The sequence below is a fragment of the Dermacentor albipictus genome, chromosome 2, assembly GCF_038994185.2.
Source record: "Dermacentor albipictus isolate Rhodes 1998 colony chromosome 2, USDA_Dalb.pri_finalv2, whole genome shotgun sequence".
Lineage (NCBI taxonomy): Eukaryota > Metazoa > Arthropoda > Arachnida > Ixodida > Ixodidae > Dermacentor > Dermacentor albipictus.
In genome coordinates, this window is record NC_091822.1 from 91,331,199 (window position 1) to 91,339,107 (window position 7,909).

The window sequence follows — 7,909 nt, forward strand, 5'->3', positions numbered from 1 at the left end:
TTAAATTTCTGTTGTGAAATGCAGCGAAAACTTTATGGAAGGAATGGTTACAGGAATCACCCATTCCAGGCTGATTTACGGAAGTTCCTGGTGGCGCCATTCAAGCATGGGAATTTAGCCGCGCACGCAGTTACGAAGAAACATATAGTACGACTGTTAAATCATTTTCCTCTGGTAGGCGAACAACATTGAAAGTTCCACAAAATAGTTATCAGATATCTGGCACTGGTGAAGCATGCCTCGTTATGTCCGTGTGCGCCCACTCTACAATTGAATTTAGACCATCTGACCGCTGAATGGTAAATGCTGCATCAGTTACAGGCCGACCGATCACGCTGTTCACAAGATCTGAACGATGGAAATCTACAGGATGAGTAATGGCACCGACTCAAGATTCTGCCACGCAAGGGTCCAAATAAACACAGAGCAGGCGCGACCAAAGCGAGCATGATCAAACCGGTGACATTTTTATGGAATTGTAATGGGTGTCCGTAATAATGTCTTGATTCACACCCTCAATCACTACTCCGTAGGTAAACCTATTTCTCGGCCATTAACTGTAAGCGTATTTTCTTCCTATTGTTTGTAGTTATGTTTCGCAATGCGTTTCTGCACTTCCGAGTGGCGCAAGAAAACGCATAATAACATTGATAATTTATATTTTTATTACATTATGGTCAAAAACGTACCTTTTGTCCAGTGTGTTTCTTTAAGTGTGTTATACTTTGACGCGATAAAACATATCTTGAATGTTATCCTGATTTTTGCCTGAATTCAGCGGGTTTTAGTGCATTTTGCGTGCTCGTATCACGGGTTATAAAGTTCTGGGAGGCCTCGACTTAGCGGGCTTCTTTATTCCTGGCTGGCAACACTGATATGTACACATTGTCAGATACTCAGTAGCCCACTTTCGTCCAATGGTTGGTTTCAATCTCTGTTCCTACGCTGAACACGCTTAGGTACAGACATAATTACAAACATAGATACATGGATAGATATCTAGCCCCTGAAAGTTTGTAAAGTACCCTAAGAATGCGGACGCATTAATAACATTCTTGACATTCACAGAACACTTTTCCTTCCGGTCGCCTAGCTATCTAGCAATCACAACAAGAATGTACACCGCGCGTGCATATTGTGAAGGCGAAAGATATGGTTTAGCTTGAAATAAAACAGCACGCAAAATAGACGACGGATAGAACAAGTGACACACACCGCAAGCGCTAACTCACTTTTAAAATAAAGATCAGAAAGTCCATTTGCGATCCAGTTCGAAATGCGAATACATCCCTCTAAGGGCTTTGAATACGCTTTGAATTCGTCATAACGTAGTGGATGAAATCAAGGTTGATTCACATAAAATAATCACTGAATCTGGTATAATCACGCCTATGAAACTGTGACTGAGATTTTAACTTTTTTATTTGCCGAGAGAGCATCCAGTAGCAGAAAGTGAGAAAAGCGCGATACTTTACTACACGTAAAGTAAAAGGAAGTAAAGGGTCAGAGGTCTGGGGGTCATGCACTCTTACCGACGGTAACTTATGCTAAATAAAAGGAGCCCATGGGGCTCCTTTTATTGGAGCTCTTGACATCATGATGCTTTCATCATCATGAGCATGTAGCCACTGCGCCCGCACTTTAAAAAAAATCAGTTACGGTATAGTAGTAGCGGCACCTACAACATAGGAAAAGCATTTACTTTTAATGTAACAGACCTCCTATGCAGCTACTATAGCTATTTCATTGCACACGCAAGGCCACTCACCATCGAGAATGTTAACTCCACGACCATCCGACAGCTTGAATTGTTTTTGTGCAGCGGTGAAAACGGGACCTCGACGATGACGACTACGACCGCCGTCAACGGCAGCGTCACCAGAAAGGCAAACAATCAAACAACGTGAGTCCACTTTCGAACACTTAACTGCGGCCGCCTTAAAAGCTGCAACAATGGCGTTTACAAACAAACTGATACATTTCTAGTGCGCTTTTGTTAACAAAGGCACAATAACTAGCGCATGGCACTCAGTTTGATTACCGACTTGAGTATTGCATTTACGCAAATCGAACGTTGCAGAAACATATTGAAGTGGTCGGTGAAAAAACACTGATCCATCTTTAATATTCAAAGCACGGTTGAAAAGATGCAACTGAGCAATGGAGTAAGGTTATGAAGTGGCATACAGAACTCATCTCAAGCCTGTACTTGAAAGCGCCTGATAAGTATGGTCATCTCAGAGCGTGCGCAATGCGGACAGGTTTGCAGTAATTTAAAAATATAAAGGCAAATATGTTTATTTATCGGGAATAGTGCCGCAACTTCTACTACTCGCCATTTGTTAGTTCAATACTTGAAAGCAAAGCCGCCGTGTGAGCGCGTTATTACACTACCCAAAATATTAGAATAATCACCATTGATTGATGCGCGTATCATTCCATCGATGACTACTCGTCAAACGCGATGCACCTTCTTCTCACAAATTGTGCATGTTACGGCCTAGATTGTGCCTCTAAATATTACTAAGCTTTCTCTCTTTCTCTCTCTCTCTTCTAGATTGATTTCAATTCCGTTTTTCCTATCATTTTACTCACCGTAATATTGTAGAACAGCCTTACCTCTCTTCAAGTATTATTCTCTGATGTACCGCCCCGCAATATTTCTGCCGAAGTTTTGCAGTAGTTTTGGTTCCATGTCCGTGTGTTTGTTTGTAATGGTGAATTGCTATCGCCGTACCAGCTTGTTCCCTGCATACCCGCTCGTTATGTATCTCGCAAACGACAAGAGCTATAGTAAATGAGTAAATTATATATGAGAACGCGTTCCTTTTAAAGGGGTTAAAGCTTGAAGACATGGTACGAGGATATCATCCACTGCTGAGAGCATCTCAGCCCAGTTTTGCGCGGGGCAAGTCGTGCGCGGCGCATGGAGTTCGCAAGCGGAGCGCGAATCACCTTTCTCCCAAACGCTCTCATTTCGACCGATGCCTGCTCCTCACCCTAATCTGGGCACTTTATTTCGTAATATAACGGATTCCCATACTCGGCTGCAATTGGCCAACAGCTGACGTCAATCAATAAGGATGTTTGGATCAGTGCGCTTCTTCTTGCTGTTAATGTGCATATTTATTGACGAAGTTTAATAAATAGGCTGAAGTAAAGTAAAATCTGCTTTCGAATTTAGATAATAATTACGTACCTGCGGAAAAAGCTGATTTCGTCGGCTCACGCTGGGCCGCCGCAGTTCACGTAGCAATTGAACTTTGGCCATCCCGCGTATTCGTGTCCTAGCCATCGGGACTCCCTAATATTGGCTAGTTTGGAACGCTCACTTATCCTCGAAACTCGCGAAACTTAAAGCAAGACCCCACTCAGGCTTGCCAGAGCGTGCCCACTCCTGCCACTCCTGGTTAAAGGCCTAGGCAGACTCATTGGTATCGCTTTATAATGCCCAAGTTGGATGTGGCTAAAATCTTCAGGTCAAGCTGCTGAAGGAAAAAGCTACTCCGCACTGCGTAGCATGGTCAAACTAGAGCGCGTGAGCGCGAGTACGCACTCAAGCCCTGTAGAACATGATGCAAACGCTGCTCACACGCACTACAGTTGCATGTAGATGCACTACAGTTGCATGTAGCCTTATTCGCAGTGAAGGCATTGGACAATGAGAGAAAGCACCACGAAGGTCGTGCTTGATTGTCAATAACTCTGCTTCTGCAGAACACATTGAAGTACTTTTTGCGGCAAAGTATTTCTGAAGCAGCCTACTTTACGTTCAAATGAATCTCCACTTTGATAAAAAGTGGGTCAGGTCCCCTTTAAATGATGAGTACAACCCTTACATTTACGGACATGTCCCCGCAGTTAGTAGCACTTGCTAAAGAAATGCACCTGAAATTATTTACTTCAAATGTATTACTCAAATATCGGTGAAACCATGCCGGCAATACGGTTCTAATGATTCCCGGCAAAGGCTGATCAGCGGGAGCAACGGTAGCAAAAATGGGTCGTCGCTTCGAAGGGAAATTTCTTGTTCTCATCCTTTCCTTTGGCTCGTCGGCGTTTTTTTCCACTCGATCATAGTTATACGCGTGAGCAACGAAGTTCGTCTGCAGTGCAGCATGAGGCTTACAGGCATTTCGCTAAAGTTCGGAACGCTGTTTGCCGCTTATATTGCTTTCCGCTTTTTTACCGCGCTACGCTAGCTGGGCAGCACGACTGCACGAGCGCATTGCGTTGTATGTTAAAGCTACTGAAGTTTGCAAGAACTGAAATTGTTAGTTTCATATGGCGCAGTAAATTCTAGCACCAGCTGTCGCGTACTTCATGTTTTTACATCTATTTTATGCGTGGCTTTGCACATGTTTAACTGTTGCTAGTTGCTCCATGCATAACTCTTGTCAATTCTTTTGAGCTGCGAAGTTTTCACCCTGCCTTGTTTGTAAAGGGTGTAAATCACGCTGTGTCTTATCGGAATGATACCAAGGAAGTGCTTCTTTAACAGCTTTATTCTTTTCGCCCGAGGGCATCTTAGATATAGTTCGCGTTTTTGGGAATGTGTTTAGAAAATAGGTATTTCATGGCGAGAATTGCTAATAGCTGCTGCATATGGTATTTTTTATTAATTCTAGCTGAAAAGTTCGCGTCCCGTTTGGGAAGTCATCACACCTCGATGCTGCCTGAGCAAACTTAACACGCCGAGTGATTTGTTTGTTTCACAACGTAGTCGCTTCTTGCATGTGAGTTTTGTACTCAACTGAATTATTTCTGATACTTACGCTGCAGATGACTAAACCGGGCCTTGCCGCCAGCGCTCCTCCCCTTTGACTGGCGCTGCTGTGCCTTTAAATATATCATGTGGCACCTCTCTCTAGTAATACAAAAAAGTACTGAAAAGTTAGTCAGTCTTTAGCTTTGTACGTTTCCAAGCAGCTCCCTTGGGGAATTTAAAATTGCACAAACTGCAGCGGGAACGGTAGTTCATCGGCGTATGCACCAGAAGCATCGGTGGTACAGCACTAACACGCGCTTTTATTAACCCGTGTGTTTGGTGACTTCGTTGGCTAGCATACGCGTTTCCATCAATAAATTGGCAATTATTCTTGTGGAGACGACTTCGACTGCACTTATTCGGCGATGTCACATGTATTCATCGGCAGAAAAATCACAACGGCATATGCAGAGATTGAACCGTGCGGATTTGTTTGATATAAGTCTGCACTAACCACGGGTGCTTATTATTCAGGTACAGAAGCAGCACTGCGGCAAGGGTAGAATAAAAAAAAAACATCGAGAGATCGCATGATTCAACAAAATTTATCTGCTAGTGAACATGAGCTCCACGTCATGCAAATGGGATTCATGGCGTTTGTAGGCGGGACCCACCTAGCACGTATGTGGACCATGTTGTCCCAAACACCGGTACCGTGTTCATACCCACTCGCTCAGAGGTAAGCATCTTCCCTACAGCTGTCACCGCAGAAGAAGCAGCCTGGCACTAGAACAAAGGAGAAATCGCAGCCGCGAACTTCAGCCATCCTTGCTGCAAAGGGTTGTCGTCTGCTACTGCTCCCGCGTGTACTGTTGGAAGCGTCCGCTAGGTTTCTTTCAGTGGCGCCTCTACAGGCGATGCACGAGGCGTATACGCCGGAAGTTCTTACATGTCCTCTAGGGAGCATTCAGCCACAAAACTTTTTCAAGTCGGCTCAATAATAGCCGAGATAGAAATATTTCAGTGCCGCAAACCCATGATTTCAGCAGGCGGGCACCACTGCATTGCGAGACTCCTTCTTCACTCGCCCCGTCTAGCCTTGGCAAGCAAAATTCCTTCCGAGCGTTCTCCCATGCCGGACCTTGACGATTGCGTGACACATACGTCACGCAATCGCCTTCACTTTCTTTTTCTCCTCCTTTTTTTTTCGGCGATGCCCACTTTCGTTGGCGACGTTGCACGCGAGCTGTTATCGTTTAGCGCAGTGCACGATTTTGCGCGCTGTGCAGAAAGACACATGACTAGTGGTATAATTCAGTGCTACACGAATAGTAAAGCAGAACAAGCGGATCGTAGAGCATGATCACGCGCTGGAACACTGTAGAAAAGGGCACTGTTTTGGTACCTGCGTATGTGACCGCACGACCGTGGGAACAAGCAGACGAAGCGGAAGTACGTCTCTCTTGCTTCGATGCGAAGTAAAGCAAAAAGCACGCAGATTTTCCGTTTGTGTGTTTCATTATTTCTCTAAACTTCAATCCGCCATTTCAAGCAAGAGATCACAGAAGTATCACATGTTGCCTTGAATAATTCTCGAACTCATATGTCACCACGAGCGACGTCATACTGCGGACTCGAGTACGTGGGCGCAGGGACGCGAGTACGTCATCCTCCTGCTTGCAGGAAAAAAGGCGTTCGGTTTGCAATTTCATATCTTTCCGCGGCGCGTAGCGATCTAATACTTTGCAGACGCGATTGTTATCACGCAATGTATGTTCTGCGCCTGTCGGCTCAAAATGGCCACACCTGGTGAGGGGCCCTTTAAGTACTTTGTTGCATGTCTTCCCTATTGGCTAGATGCGCAGCGAGTGCAGTTCCTCATAGTGATGAAAACTTATTTATTTAGAGGGATGATTCAACGCTTATGAAAGCATGGACAGACTGTAGAACGTATATCAGGAATTCTAAATTGGCTTTTTGTGTGCACGAGAGGAGTGGGCTATAGGACGGGGGCCATTAAGCCATTTTTGCAGATAGGTATTTTCAATATTACTACATGCGGTATTTCAGGGAGGAAGAAAAAACAGAAACCAGTACTGTTGGACGAAATTTATACAATGTGATCAATAACACATATGGCTGCCGCATAATGGTGAGTATATTAGAAGCAAGAAATTAGCTGCCACTCTTTCAGCTAATAGTTACTATAAGCACTGAAGGTAGGCATTTTAGAATATGATCGACTCTATTCTCACGTGACTTTTCCCGTTCTGACTATCGAGAAACCATCCCAACCTAAATTCATCTTCAGCAAAAGGCAATCAGTAAGTGCTTTTTGAAAAACTGCAGTTTCCTTCAATTGGGGCGTACACAGACTGTATCATTTACGAAGTATCATTATAATGAACATGGACTTGAAATTTCACAGTTGCTGTGTCACAGGCACAGCAAACACGAATAGTGCTCAAGATTTTGTAATCAATTCTTTCTAGTTAAGGGCTTCATATTGGGTTTGCCTTCTCCGTGCCGTCCGTCCGATTATTCCGTTACGCTGACGCCCACCTTTGTCATCGTCAGGCAGCCTCGTTATCCAGAGCTTCACAACCGCCGAATAGCAAATAAACTGATGATGATGATGACAATATGTATTTATTGAGGGATGGCTCGAAGGCCCCTAAACAAAGAAAATAAAGCTTCGTCCTCAATGTCACAACTAGGATTCCAGCCCATGTCGCTGCAGCAATGTGCATTTGAAAGTTCGGCGTGCTAACCAGCGATCTATCGCGCAACAGCGGCCCTCGGTAATTTCTGCATGCTTTCTGTTTCACAAAGACTCAAAGATTGGTGGCGTCTGTGCCGGCATTTCATAGGCAAAAATAAGCAATACTACAGTGGACGTGGATGACTATATGGGCATTGATACAAATTGTCAAGGTAACGTTCTATTGGCGTGCAGGTCATCGGTTTCATGCTCTTGAAGACAGCGTCAACCTCACAAAAAAGAGGCACATGACAATGGTGTTCTTCATTCCTAAATGCCCTGAGGGCTTGCTTAAATAACATAGTCACTGGGCAGCATACGCTCCTGTGATAATCCCAGCCAAGTTTTGCCGTCCTGCGCAGTGCGTGGAGCTTGCAAGCGGAGCACGACTTCGTCTTTCTCTCAAACGCTTTCTTTTCGAACAGAAGCCAGCTGCCCAG